Genomic DNA, 15,113 nt, shown 5'->3' on the forward strand with positions numbered 1-15,113 from the left:
AACTCCTATAGTAGAAATTGGTGGATAAAGAATATTTAAAACCAGTTCTGGTGGGAATTTGTTACCATGGCTTTAGACCAATTACTGTATCCCCAGAAATGCAAACTTTCAAACTGTTCAGTTCTCAGTGTAGATAATGTAAATAATACTGGATGAAGTACCAGCCATCCCCATATAAAAGGTTGAAACCCTCACTGGCACTCAGGGATAAACATCTAATATGCTCCAAGACAGGGTTGTGCATGCCTGGTCTATTTGAGATAGGGTTGCAGGGACTGGGGCACTGGATTTATAATGTTCTCCACTGGGCTAGCTGCAGGGGCCTGGGCTGCAGGGGATTCTTCTGTCATATCCAGGTAGTCTAGTATCTGAATGCCCTTCCCTTCAATGATGAACTTCCCACATCTGCAACTTTTAAGGATCACATACCTGCTTTCTTAGTTTCCTAGGGGCTAAGTTGTGGGTCTGTTATCAACAACTGTCCAATCTTTATCAGTAACAACTACTCCAGAATCTGACAGGAGTTGAGAGACACAAGAATGCTTCCATGGTGACTCAGTAATAAAGAATCTGCCTGCAATGCAGGAGACACGAGTTAGAGAATCAGTTTCAACCCCTGGGTCGGGAAGATCCCCTGGAGGAGGAAATGGTAACCTACTCCATGGATTTCCCTACTCTTGCCTGGAAAAACCATGGACAGAGGAGTCTGGTGGGTACAGTCCATGGGGCTGCAAAGAGCTGGACTCAACTGAGTGGCTGAGCACACATGCAAGAGACACCGGAGTAGGCTCTGGGGAATTTCTTTTCGTCCCTGCAGTGGAAGAACCCCTCATCTCAAGATCCCTAGTTTAATACAGGCCAGGTGCCGCAGAAGTCATGGAGCCATGGGTGGTGTCCAGTGTGCAGGGCCAGTAGTGTCACTTCTGGAGAGCTACAGGGTTTGTCACTCATCAAGGGGCACCAGTGCCCTTCCCATTTGGCCTGTGTGCTCATTTCCATTGGCCTTTCTTATTCCTCCCAGTTTGTAAAGCCTGGTTCTCCAGTTTGCAGGAGATTCTCTGAGCTATTAGTTTGGGGTTGGCCTAAAATTTCCTTCAATTTTTTAAGTAAAAAATAAAAGATAGATTTTGCATTTTCACAGAGAACTTTATTAAACAACACAGTCACCATATCGTTTCACAACCTTGTCATTCTTCAGGCAACCTCACAATTCCATCCTCCCCAAATATTTTTATCTTTTTGGCAAAGAACTGTTTCAGGTGCCTTTTATAGTCTCCCAAGAAATTTAAATTTTTTCCATTAAGAGAATTTTGTAAAGACCAAAATAAATAAAAATCCAAAGTCTGGTGAATAAGGCAGATGAATCAGAACTCCCAGCCAAGCTGTAACAGTTTTTGCCTGGTCATCAAAGAAACATGTACTCTTGTGTTATCCTGATGGAACAGTATGCACTTTCTGTTGACTAATTCTGGACACTTTTTGTTGAGACTGACTTTCAGTTGGTCTAATTCGAAGCACTGAAGTGAAGTGAAAGTCACTCAGTCGTGTCCAACTCTTTGAGATCCTATGGACTATACAGTCCATGGAATTCTCTAGGCCACAATACTGGAGTGGGTAGACTTTCCCTTCTCCAGGGGATCTTCCCAACCCACCGATCGAACCCAGGTCTTCCACATTGCAGACAGATTCTTTACCAGCTGAGCCACAAGGGAAGCCCAATGGGAAGCAGTACCTTTGGGAATTAATCATTTGATTTTCCAGAGGGGCTCATAATAGAGGACTCCATTCTAATCCCACCCCATATACACAACAGCACCTTTGTGGATTAAGACAGGCCTTTGGTGTGGTTGGTAGTGGTTCATTTTGCTTGCCCCACCATCCCTTCGATTCCACATTATTGTCCAGTATACACTTTTCATCGCCCATGATCATTTGTTTTTAAAACGGAAAGTTTCTGTTACATTTAAGTAGAGAATCATGTGCGGAAATATGGTCAGGAAAGTTTTTTCCACTTATGTGGAGGGGCTTCCCTGGTGGCTCAGACAGTAAAGAATCTGCCCACAGTGCAGGAGACCCAGGTTCGATCCCTGAGTCAGAAAGATCCCCTGAAGAAGGAAATGGCAACACATTCCAGTATTCTTGTCTGGAAAATCCCATGGACAGAGTAGCCTGTTGGGCTACAGTCCAGGGGGTCACAAAGAGTCAGACACGCCTAAGCGACTAATACTTTCCATTCCTTTTAAGTGGTCTGCCTGACTGGGGAGCATACTCCAGTGAGAAATCTCTGGCACAAAATTATGCAAACCACTTTGGACATGTTCTATGAGTCATAGCACCTTCTCCATACAATGCACAAATCTTTATGTGTGTGTGTGTGTTTCAGTTGCATTTTGACCTTTCTTAACATAATAAAGCATAATATGCTGAAGATGTTGCTTTTTCCCCTTCCATTTTCAATATTAAAATGGCTACACAAAAATTATCAACTTTGATCACATTTTTAACTGCATGCTGATATGACAGTGTGTGACAGCTGTCACATAATAATCAAACAAACTAGTTTTGAATGATGTAAAAGACACTAAGTGCTACTAGAGCCACCTTATGGTAAAAACCAAATGAACCATTTGGCCAACCTAGTAGCTCTTGAATAAAGTATATTTCAGATAAAATTAGCCACAATCTATTTCTGATGGCTGCAGAGGAAATAAAGCAAAAGGGGAAAGAAGGGAGGAAGGAAGGAAAGTTCTTTCTAGAAGTTAGCTAGGTGCTGAGTTTCTTTGTGTTTAACTCCAGGATTCTCTTCCTCCAAGCTAGTCACCTTCCCCCTTAAGCCAATGTCACCCTCAAGGATCAAGTTACTGCATTCCTTGCTCTCTATTCTGAAACCACAAGTTGGCTGTCTTCTCCCTCCTCCCCTCTCTGGGCCCTGGAGTCTAACCCAATCATATCCAGTGAGAAAACAAACCAACCAACAAATTAACCATACTCTTCAAGCAAGCACATCATCTTTCTAGCCCTTATTTTAGTCATCAACTTCTTTTTCAGAATCTTCATTTCTTGTATTCTAAATGGTGAGTGAAGGAAAAGCTTGGTCCCTGGGATATCATGAGAATGGAGTAGGAAGGATGTGAGCAGTGAATATGCACACTGAGTATCACTTTGAGATGTAATTCTGAATCTATTTGGCTGGAGAAGACTCTTGAGAGTCCCTTGGACAGCAAGGAAGTCAAATCAGTCAATCCTAGAGGAAATCAACCCTGACTATTCATTGGAAGGACTGATGCTGAAACTCCAACACTTTGGCCACCTGATGTGAAGAGCTGATTCACTGGAAAAGGCCATGATGCTGGGAAAGACTGGGGGCAGGAGGAGGAGACTGCAGAGGTTGCCATGGTTGGATGGCATCAATGGACATGAGTTTGGGAAAACTCTGGAAGATAGTGAAGGACAGGGAAGTCTGGCCTGTTGCACTCCATGAGGTTGCAAAGCCTTGGACACGACTGAGCAACTGAATAACAAATACACATGACCCATACATATGCTTTTATTTTATACATTGTGGTGATTTGGTCGCTAAGTCGTCTCTGACTCTTGCGAGTCCATGGACTGAAGCCTGCCTGGCTCCTCTGACCATGGAATTCTCCAGGCAAGAATACTGGAGTGGGTTGCCATTTCCTGCTCCAGGGGATCTTCCTGACCCAGGAATGAAACCCAGGTCTCCTGCATTGAAGGCAGATTTTTTACCGACTGAGGTACGAGGGAAGCTTTTTTTTTTTTAATACTTGTATAAATAAATAAATAAATAAGTGTGTGTGTGTGTGTGTGTGTGTGTGTGCATACACTGTTTTACAGCTTCTTTATTACTTAAAGTCTTTTTGCATCAGCGTAACACACAATCTCAGAATTCCTGTTCTCCGCGTGTGAACCAGGACAAAAAGTAAGAATTTGAAGAGACTGGCAAAATTCGCCGTATCTCACCTAAGTGACAAGATGTTTCTTAGCACAGGATTGGTACGGTCCACAAGGCGGGGGAATCACGACGTCACGTCCCCTTCAGTAGCCGACCCGCCATTGGTCATCTTGGCAGTGGTGGGAGGGGAGATGAGGGCCGGGCGTGGGCTGGAGGAGAGGAGCGGCCTTAGAGGTCGTGAATGGGGTTGGCTTATGTAAATCTTGGGCTTCCCTGGTGGCTCAGAGGTTAAAACGTCTGTCTGGAACGAGGGAGAACCAGGTTCGATCCCTGGGTTGGGAAGATCCCCTGGAGAAGGAAATGGCAACACACTCCTGGAAAATCCCATGGAAGGAGGAGCCTGGTAGGCTAAAGTCCATGGGGTCTCAAAGAATCGGACACGACTGAGCGGCTTTACTTTCACTTTCACTATGTAAATCTTGCAGCGAAATGGTACAGTGCCCGGCGAGGCACTTCCCCAGTTATGGAAGTTTTCCTGTGATTTTGTTGGATTTTTTAGAAGAGTTGTTTGGAGGGCCTCAGAGACATGGAAGAGAGGGGTGAGGAGGGTAGCGGAAGGGATGTGGGGAAATGGCAAAATGAGCGTGTCTAGACAGTGAACGTGTCTAAGGCTGTGCGGGGGCGGGGGTGGGGAGGCAAGCTAAAGATCAACTCATACTTATCTGGCAGAGACACCATGATCCTGAAAGTGGGTCTCCCAGAGCAAGGGTTGTCCTTTGCATTTTGGATTTGTTGATCTCTGTGATTTCCTCAAGTGTGGGAAACCACATTGTAGTAACTTGTGGTAGTTGGGGGGCAGCATGTGCGTTCTGCTTCCGTAACTAGTGATAAAAATGCAGTTAGTGACATGATGGTAAAAACTTACTTGGCCTCTTTATTTTCCCAATTATTAACTGGTTTTGTTTTTTTTTTTCTTTTCTTGACATTCTTTGACAGTGCCAGGCCTCTGTCAGTTCAGATCATTCGCTCAGCTGTACCGGAGTCTTTGAATATTAGGCCTTATCCTGCTCTATTTATCCTTTTACATACCCTTCTATCAGTTCAGTTAAGTTGCTCAGTTGTGTCTGAATATTTGCGACCTGGTGGACTGCAGCAGGCTTTCCTGTCCTATCATCAACTTCTGGAGCTTGCTCAAACTCGTCCATCAAGTTGGTGATGCCATCCGACAATCTCATCCTCTGTCCTCCCATTCTCCTCCTGCTTTCAATCTTTCCCAGCATCAGGGTCTTTTCCATTGAGTCAGTTCTTTGCATCAGGTGGCCAAAGCATTGGAGCATCAGCTTCAACATCGGTCCTTCCAATGAATATTCAGGACTGATTTTCTTTAGGATGGACTGGTATGATCTCCTTGCAGTCCCAGTGAAGTCGCTCAGTTGTGTCCAATCCCCATGGACTGTAGCCTACCAGGTTCTACCATCCATGGGATTTTTCAGGCAAGAATACTGGAGTGGGTTGCCATTTCCTTCTCCAGAAGATCTTCCTGACCCAGGGATTGAACCTGAGTCTCCCGCATGATAGGCATTGTAGGCAGACGTTTTACCTTCTGAGCCACCAGGGGAGATCCAAAATCTAGGCCTTAAAGGGGGCACCCGGACTTGAACCAGGGACCTCTTGATCTGCAGTCAAATGCTCTACCACTGAGCTATACCCCCATGCAGTTCAAGGGACTCTCAAAAGTCTTCTCCAACACCAGAGTTCAAAAGCATCAATTCTTTGGCGCTCAGCTCTCTTTAGAGTTCAAATATCACATCTATAACTGACTACTGGAAAAACCATAGAGGGACTTTTGACTAGACGGACCTTTGCTGGCAAAGTAATGTCTCTGCCTTTTATATGCTGTCTAGATTTGTCATAGTTTTTCTTCCAAGGAGCATGCATCTTTGAATTTCATGGCTGCAGTCACCATCTGAAGTGATTTTGGATACTGAAAAACAAAGTCCGTCACTGTTTCCATTGTTTTCCCATCTATTTGCCATGAAGTGATGGGACCAAGTGCCATGAGCTTAGTTTTCTGAATGTTGAGTTTTAAGCCAAATTTTTCACTTTCATCAAGCAGCTCTTTAGTTCCTCTTTGCTATCTGCCATAAGGGTGGTGTCATCTGCCTATATGAAGTTATTGATATTTCTCCCAGCAATCTTGATTCCAGCTTGTGCTTCATCCAGCCCATCATTTAGCATGATGTACTCTGCATATAAGTTCAATAAGCAGGGTGACAATCAGCCTTAATATACTCCTTTCACACTTTGGAACAAGTCTGTTGTTTCAGGTACAGTTCTAACTGTTGCTTCCTGACCTGCATACAGATTTATCAGGAGGAAGGTCAGGTTGTCTGGTATTCTCATCTCCTGAAGAATTTTCCACAGTTTGTCGTGATCCACACAAAGACTTTGGTTTAGTCAATAAAGCAGAAGTAGATGTTTTTCTGGAACTCTATTGCTTTTTTGATGATCCAATGGATGTTGGCAATTTGATCTCTGGTTCCTCCACTTTTCTAAATCCAGCTTGAACATCTGGAATCTCACAGTTCACATTCTGTTGAAGCCTGGCTTGGAGAATTTTGAGCATTACTTTGCTATCATGTGAAATAAGGGCAATTGTGCAACAGACCAACCTAGACAGCATATTAAAAACAAAGATATTACTTTGCCAGCAAACGTCTGTCTAGTCAAAGCTATGGCTTTTCCAGTAGTCATGTATGGATGTGAGTGTTGGACCATAAAGAAAGCTGAGTGCCAAAGAATTGATGCTTTTGAATTCTTTGGAGAAGAATTGAGAAGTTGGAGAAGACTCTTGAGAGTCCCCTGGACTGCAGAGATCAAACTAGTCAATTCTAAAGGAAATTAGTCCTGAATATTTATTGGAAGGACTGATGTTGAAGTTGATGCTCCAATACTTTGGCCACCTGATGCGAAGAACTGACTCATTTGAAAAGGCCCTGATGCTGGGAAAGATTGAAGGTGGGAGAAGGGGATGACAGGATGAGATGGTTGGATGGCATCACCAACTCTATGGATTTGAGTTTGTGCAATCTCCAGGAGTTGGTGATGGACAGGGAAGCCTTCCATGCTACAGTCCATGGGGTCGAAAAGAGCTGGACTCGAATTGATTGTACTCTGCCATTATACAGAATTCGGTTGTTGACTCTGCTAGTTATTGGAAATTTGTCTATGTATAGGAGCACAAAGAGAGTGGGAAGTGGAGAACTTGAGCCCAAGAGAAGCTGGAGTTGTCTCATGTAGGTCAGGAGCAGGCTTGAAGGGTCGTGAGCTCAGCGTTGTTTCATCGGAGGCCCGCTCACTAGGGCTGGGTGTCCACAGCCTGGCGTGCTCGACACCGAGACTCAATGCCTCTGGTGCCGGCGAGGCTGGACCAAGATAGAGACATTTTAATCAATTTTCCACAGTAGTTGGAAGGGACAGGGAAAGATTTGCAGCAGCTGGTCTCTGTGGTGTATCTGGTTAGCGTGTTCGGCTGTTAACCAAAAGGTTGGTGGTTCAAGCCCATCCAGGGACCGATTGGTTTCAACTGTGGCGATATTTTAACTATTGTTTTTACGCATCTGCAGCGCCTGAAATCTCCACCTACTTCACCTCAGCATGTTCTTTCCTCCCTTCCGGTTGTTAACTGGTGCCCCTGGTCTCTCTGACGCCTTGTACATTCCAGGGCAGCTGCCAGAGGATGAAGGCACACGCACACAGGTGGGAATTGGGGGGAATCCCTTACTTAAGATGGGACATCGCAAATTAGGCTCTATGTCACCACCTGAGCTGGCACCCCACTGCCACAGGATCTCACCGACACCCCCACCCTTTCATTTGGGACTGTCACTTTCTTTTTTTGTTTTCTTTTCTTCCCCACCACAAGTACCATCATCCAGTTTCAGAACACTCCTTTCATCTTCATTTCCCTTCAGTTCAGCTGTAGATAATCCCTTTTCTTTCCTCTAGCCCCAATTAATGTTACTCTGCCTTCTGCCTCCATGAATGTCTTTTCGATACTTCAGATAAATAGAATAAATCAATATGTAGTGCTTTCTGACAGGTTTCTTTCACTTAGTGCAATGTTTTTGAGGTTTATCCAGGCTCTGGCTTAAGTTTGCTTCTTATTACTGAGAATTTCATTGTGTAAATATACCACATTTCATGTACCAGCTGATGGGCATTTGAGCTGTTTCCACTTTTTTTTTTTTGCTATTATGAATAATGCTGCTACAAATATTTGAATAATTTTATCTGCACCTATTTCATTTTTTTTTTCATTTCTCTTGAATAGATTTATAGAAGTGAAATTGCTGAGTTTATAGTAAGCTTGTTTGTAGTAATACTTCCTAAGGCCAACTTGACTTCACACTCCAGGATGTCTGGCTGTAGGTGAGTGACCACACTATTGTGGTTATCTGGGTCATTAAGACATTTTCATATAGTTCTTCTGTGAATTCTTGTCACCTTTTCTTAATCTCTTCTGCTTCTGTTAGGTTCATGCTGTCTCTGTCCTTTATTGTACCCATTTTTGCATGAAATATTCTCTTGGTAGCTCTAATTTTCTTGAAGAGATCTCTAGTCTTTCTGATTCTATCGTTTTCCTCTATTTCTTTGCATTGTTCACTTAATCATAATATTGCATGAATCTCCAGGCCCAGTATCAGTCAATGAAGTGTAACTGTTATTATGACATTTTAAATGAAGGGATGTGATACGTATTTCTTTCCCCCACAAAATGTCAGGGCACACAGACACCAAAAATCAAATTTCTTAAATATCTTTGTTGGATCTCACATACCAATATCATTAAGAAGGGGAGGAGGAAGACTATGTGGGGTAAGGGGGAAGATTAACTTTTAAAAATGTTTATCTCCGTTTCAAGTGGTCATGCTCTTATGCCACTCACTGACCTTTTTAAATATAAGTTTTAACTTCTTCAAAAGTAACTGTTGGTTAAAGTCAAACCAGGCTAATCAGTGTACAGATTGATCGGCAGAACACGGATTAAATATTCAATAGCGGAACCCACTCCACTACTCTTGCCTGGAAAATCCCATGGACAGAGGACCCTGGTAGGCTGCAGTCCATGGGGTTGCTAAGAGTCAGACATGACTGAGCAAATTCACTTTCACTTTTCACTTTCGTACATTGGAAAAGGAAATGGCAACCCACTCCAGTGCTCTTGCCTGGAAAATCCCAGGGACAGGGGGAGCCTGGTGGGCTGCTGTCTATGGGGTCGCACAGAGTCGGACACGACTGAAGCGACTTAGCAGCAGCAGCAGCAGCAGCCTTTATAACCACATATATGCTAACGTGTCTTCCAAAGTCACTGTTGCAGGTATCATTATCAACTCCAAAAGCCCAAAGCCATATTTCCCTGATACCTTGTGGTCACTGTCATCACCTTCAGTCACTTTATCCTGTAAATTGAAGGTCTCTGTGTTATTACATGATCTTAGAAGCAGAGGTGTATGTCCAATTGGTTTCAGTGCAGGAAGAGACCCTGTTTCTCTGTGAACCAATGGAGCTGAAGAGCACTCTATGTTCCCAATAAGCCCTATCAGATTTTTTTTTTCTCAAGAATTGCTGATTATTCCATTGTGGTGACATCTTTATGCAGACTATAAACTACTTTGTGTGCATGATAAGTTGCTTCAGTCACGTCCAACTCTTTGTGATGCTATGGATTGTAGCCCACCAGGCTCCTCTGTCCATAGGATTGTCCAGTCAAGAATACTGGAATGGGTTGCCATACCCTTCTCCAGGGGATCTTCCTGACCCAGGGATTGAACCCATGTCTCCTGAATTGGCAGGCGGTTTCTTTACCACTGTGTCACCTGGGACTATATACTACTCTGAGTCCTATTAAGAAAATGGTTTCCATGACACAAGAAACTAGAAGCTAAAACATCACTCTGAAAACTAGCTTTACCGCACTGAGCAAGTTCTCCCTAGGACTCCAGAAGTTTTTAATAAGCTTGGTGCTTAGTTGCTTACTGTATGGTATATGGGATTAAGGCTATTTTTTCACAACACTTCAGATAAATTATTGCAATGTGACTTTAAGCCACACAAACCTAACTTTTATTAGGTTTCAATGTTCGAAGTTTAGGAAGAAGTTGGACGACAATTGCTTTTCTGGTGTACTCTCGAGTTTCCTCACATAGCAGTGTCATCCCTCAGTTCGTACGGGGGGTTGTGATGGAGGGGGAGCCCCAGTGTTGAAAAGCAACCTGCCCACTCCTTCCTTCACTTAGTAATGAATGCTTAGTGGAGCACTTGGTCATTGTAGCCATTTTCAACCTTGTGAAACCACCAGCCTAGCCAAGCCCAGCAGAGTTATAGTGACACACATATCAGGAGAATTTCCTATGGTTTGGACTTACAAACTGATAGGATAGGATGTAGGTTAGAAGAAGACTCTCCTTCCCAGGGTAATCCATAAGCTCATTCACCTGTTACTTGAATGGTTGGTGGTCCCAGCCCCAAAAGGATACTATCCTTGTGGGTTTGTTGTTTTTTTTTTTTTTTTTTTGACAGATCTCAGGTATTTTCATGTTATGTTTGTGATGCCCAGTCTCTGTTAACTACTTCTCTGATCCTTAACCTCAACCTCTCTCTTTCAATCAGATATGGAAAAATCTTGCTTATATTCCTAAAGGCTCACATTAATTACTGAAGGGTTTGGTGGAAAGAATTATTTTTTAGAAGGATAAAAATAAGTTCTGGAGTTTCAAGCTCACTGACAATATAACATTTATGCCTGAGGCTGAGTTTCTGCAGCTGCTCATTCCTGGAAAGCTGGTGTCAATTCCCTGAAGCCAAATACCAGGAACACATCTCTCATTGAACAGCTTAGGTTTTTTGTTTTTTTTTTTAAATTCCTTGAAGCCAGAAGAACACACTTCATGATCTAAGTAAGACAGTGGTAACAAGGCTCTATTATAAGATTTGGGCTTTGGCTGGGTGATAGGGGGAGGATGGGAGGAAGCGGGGTGTGTTCCATATTGAGGACTCTTAGCTCCAGCAACTCTATGATTGAAGTAAAGAAGTAACATCATTTCGTTATGAAGAGGATGTTTGGGATTTTGTAGTGCAAACATATCACAGTTGCTTGATGGATGCTGTTCCCTGCTGGGTTCATACGTTGTTCAGGGTTTTGAGAGTGAGGGATTGATTCACAGAAGAGATTTGATGTTGGGTTAATTTGACTTCCCTTGGCAAGACAGCCAGGCTGCTGCCAACTGGGAACTCACTCATCCTGAAGAGTGAGTCTCCATGATTGAGCTTGAAGAAAATGAAAATTGGAAAACTGACACTTAAGTTTAAATGTTCATTCAGTTCAGTTCAGTCACTCAGTCATGTCCGACTCTTTGCAACCCTATGGACTGCAGCACGCCATTCTTCCATGTCTATCAACAACTCCCAGAGTTTGCTCAAACTCATGTTCATTGAGTCAGTGATGCTACCCAACCATCTAATTCTCTGTCATCCCTTCTCCTCCTGCCTTCAATCTTTCCCAGCATCAGGGTCTTTTCCTGTGAGCCAGTTCTTCACATCAAGTGGCCAAAATATTGGAGCTTCAGCTTCAGCATCAGTCCTTCCAATGAATATTCAGGGGTGATTTCCTTTAGGATTGACTGGTTGGATCTCCTTGCTGTCCAAGGGATTTCAAGAGTTTTCTCCAACACCACAGTTCAAAAGCATCAAGTCTTCGGCCCTCAGCTTTCTCTATGGTCCAACACTCACATCCATACATGACTACTGGAAAAGCCATAGCTTTGACTAGACAGACCTTTGTTGGCAAAGTAATATCTCTGCTTTTTAATATGCTGTCTAGTTTTGTCATAGCTTTTTCTCTAAGGAGCAAGTGTCTTTTAATTTCATGGCTGCAGTTACCATCTGCAGTGATTTTGGAACCCCCAAAATAAAGTCTGTCACTGTTTCCATTGTTTCCCCATCTATTTACCATGGAGTGATGGGACTGGATGCCATGATCTTTGTTTATTGAATGTTGAGTTTTAAGCCAGCTTTTTCACTCTCCTCTTTCACTTTCATCATGAAGCTCTTTAGTTCCTCTTCACTTTCTTCCATAAGGGTGGTGTCATCTGCATATCTGAGGTTATTAATATTTTTCCTAGCAATCTTGATTCCAGCTTGTGCTTCATTCAGCCCATCATTTAGCATGATGTACTCTGCATGTAAGTTAAATAAGCAGGGTGACAATATACAGCTTTGACATACTCCTTTCCCGATTTGGAACCAGTCCTTTGTTCCATGTCCAGTTCTAACTGTTGCTTGTTGACCTGCATACAGATTTCTTGAGAGGCAGGTCAGGTGGTCTGGTATTCCCACCTCTTGAAGAATTTTCCAGTTTGTTGTGATCCACACAAAGGCTTTAGCATAGTCCATGAAGCAGAAGTAGATAATTTTCTGGAATCTTTTGCTTTTTCTATGATCCAGTGGATGTTGGCTAATTGATCTCTGGTTCCTCTGCTTTTTCTAAATGGAACAAATGGAAGTTCTCAGTTCATGTACTGTTGAAACCTAGCTGGGAGAATTTTGAGCATTACTTTGCTAGTATGTGAGATGAGTGCAATTGTGCAGTAGTTTGAGCATTCTTTGGCATTGCCTTTCTTTGGGATTGGAATGAAAACTGACCTTTTCCAGTCCTGTGGCCACTGCTGAGTTTTCCAAATTTGCTGACATATTGAGTGCAGCACTTTCACAGCATCAACTTTTTGGATTTGAAATAGCTCAGCTGGAATTCCATCACTTCCACTAGCTTTGTTTGTAATGATGCTTCTCAAGGCCCACTTGACTTTGCACTCCAGGATGTCTGGCTCTAGGTGAGTGATCACACTATCATGGTTATCTAGGTCATTAAGATCTTTTTTTGTATAGTCCTTTTGTGTATTCTTAGAATAGGACTTTAAATATTAGATTTTTTTCTTCATTTGTAGTCAAAATAAAAGGAGAGGCTGTATCCAAAGGACTTAGTGACTTAGTTTGAGGAACTTAGTAACACTAGCTGATCTATTGGTCTCCTTAAATTGCTTCACCTATGCTGGTAGAGGTTGTTTGGTAATATTAAAGACACATTCCTCCACACAGAAATGCCCTTCATAGTATCCTTCATGTTGTGTGTGTTAGTGGCTCAATCATGTCTGAATCTTTGCAATTCCATGGACTGTAACCTACCAGGCTCTTCTGTCCATGGGATTCTCCAGGCAAGAATACTGGAGAAGGTTGCCATTCCCTTCTCCAGAGGATCTTCCTTATCCAGGAATCGAAGCTGGGTCTCCCACATTGCAGGCAGATTCTTTACAGACTAAGCTACCAGGGAAGTCCTCAACTGGTACTTTGCATAAACCTTGTCTGGAGAGCCCAGGAGAACAAGGATTTAAAAATAGATCTGCCACAGGAAACAGATATATGATAAATTCATAGATAAAATTATGTGCAGTTAAGTATTGTTCCCTTTTTATTCTTTTAGAGGTTGTTTGGTAACACAGACACACCTCCACACGAGAATGCTCTTCATAGTGTCCTTCATGTTATAAGAGCTTAGAAACAGTAACATTGAAGATGAGCCCAAAATTGTTACTGTGATTCTTTTATTTTATTTTTTTGCACACAACATTAGTGTATATTTTTTCTGAAAAGTCAGAAAATCAGGTGAGTGGAAGTAAACATCTAAATTAGTTCCCTATTACTTCCTATTAACAGGTTACAAAAACAATATTTTAAAACCACCAGGCTCCTCTGTCCATGAAATTCTCCAGGCAAGGATACTGGAGTGGATAGCCATTCCTTTCTCTTGGGGAACTTCCCGACCCAGGGATCAAACCCTGGTCTCCTGCATTGCGGGCAGATCCTTTACCATCTGAGCTACCAGGGAAGCCCAATATACTCATTATCAGAGTTCTGCTGATCAGAAGTTTGGAAGGATGTGACTGGCTTCTCTGCTCACAAAAGCGATCAGCATGTCCTTCCTGCCTGAACAGGGTGATATTGACCACGTCATGGTTCTGACCATCTCTGGTGAGGGACTGCCCTCATGGTCTCATGCTCCTCTGGGGTCACATTTATTGACCTGAATTCCATAACTCCTGATTTCTTTCAGCCCACCTGAAAGAAAGTAGCTTAGGATAAAGTCTAGAACTGTGGAGCCCTTGAATTCATCTCTGCCATATCTTTCTCCAAGAGGAGAATAAAATAGCAGAGGTCTTCATAAAGATATGACCCACATAAGGGCTGAGATGCTCCAGTGATTGGAGAAGAGGAGAAAACTCAAAAGACAATGGAGGCACTATAAGCCCAAACTGGGGAAGCAAGGTCCTCTTTGTGTCCCACCTCAGGTGGGTACTCCTCTGGAAAAGAGGCATTTCCCCTGCCACAGCACCTTGGACAACAAACTTGATCTAAACCCACTGAGTTTTTCTTGTTGCTGCTAGGCTTTTGGGGTCTCCATTCTAGGGTGTTTGTTTAAAGGTAGGGCTTTTTCCTTGCATGAGAATCTCCTTGGAATTTTTGTATGAAATGCAGTTTCCTGGGCCTTCTCTCCAGATGTTTTTAACAAGCAGCACAATGACTGTGATGTAGGCATTCTTTAGCTGTGCAGCTAGTGCCCAGGGAATGGAACCCTATCTGCTGCATAGTATCTATCACACTTACTCATCCAAGTTTAATGCTGCCATATCTGTTTTACATGGTACATTCTTCTCTATTATGCATAAGATCCATATGCTCAAAGACGGTAATGAAATCACCATGTAAAGCAAACTTGGTACATAGTGGAATAGGTATTTGCATCTTTGACGGCTGTTCCTAGGGCTGTGCTTTCATTGCTTTAGCACAGACCTAGGGTAAGATTTGACGGAAACAATGTAGGGAATAGAGGACATCGCCAAGAGTTAGTGATTCCTGGTAACTAGTATTGATCAATTTGACAAGTATTTGCTGAATGTTGTATCTGTCAGGCTCTTGAAGAGGCACTGGGTGAACAAGGCACACAGAGCACCTGCTCTCAGGAAGACGACCTCTAGCACAAGAGCCGAGTGTCTTACAGAGAATCACACATATTTTTTAATGATGACTGTGATGTATTTAATACATCTATGTTCCTTGCTCCCATTTTGTCAGCAGGGATTGAAAA

At 42.9% G+C, this 15,113-nt stretch overlaps 2 non-coding genes across 2 annotated transcripts; one reads left to right on the top strand and one right to left on the bottom strand.

The window, feature by feature from the left end:
- Positions 1 to 4,627: 4,627 nt before the first annotated feature.
- LOC114110880 (U1 spliceosomal RNA) lies at positions 4,628 to 4,792 on the top strand. Its single transcript, XR_003587055.1, has one exon. It is a non-coding gene; the product is annotated as a U1 spliceosomal RNA (small nuclear RNA).
- Positions 4,793 to 5,553: 761 nt separating this feature from the next.
- On the bottom strand, positions 5,554 to 5,625 carry TRNAC-GCA (transfer RNA cysteine (anticodon GCA)). Its single transcript has one exon. It is a non-coding gene; the product is annotated as a tRNA-Cys (tRNA).
- Positions 5,626 to 15,113: the final 9,488 nt, after the last annotated feature.

This window comes from Ovis aries, chromosome 1 (genome assembly GCF_016772045.2).
Source record: "Ovis aries strain OAR_USU_Benz2616 breed Rambouillet chromosome 1, ARS-UI_Ramb_v3.0, whole genome shotgun sequence".
Taxonomy (NCBI): Eukaryota; Metazoa; Chordata; class Mammalia; order Artiodactyla; family Bovidae; genus Ovis; species Ovis aries.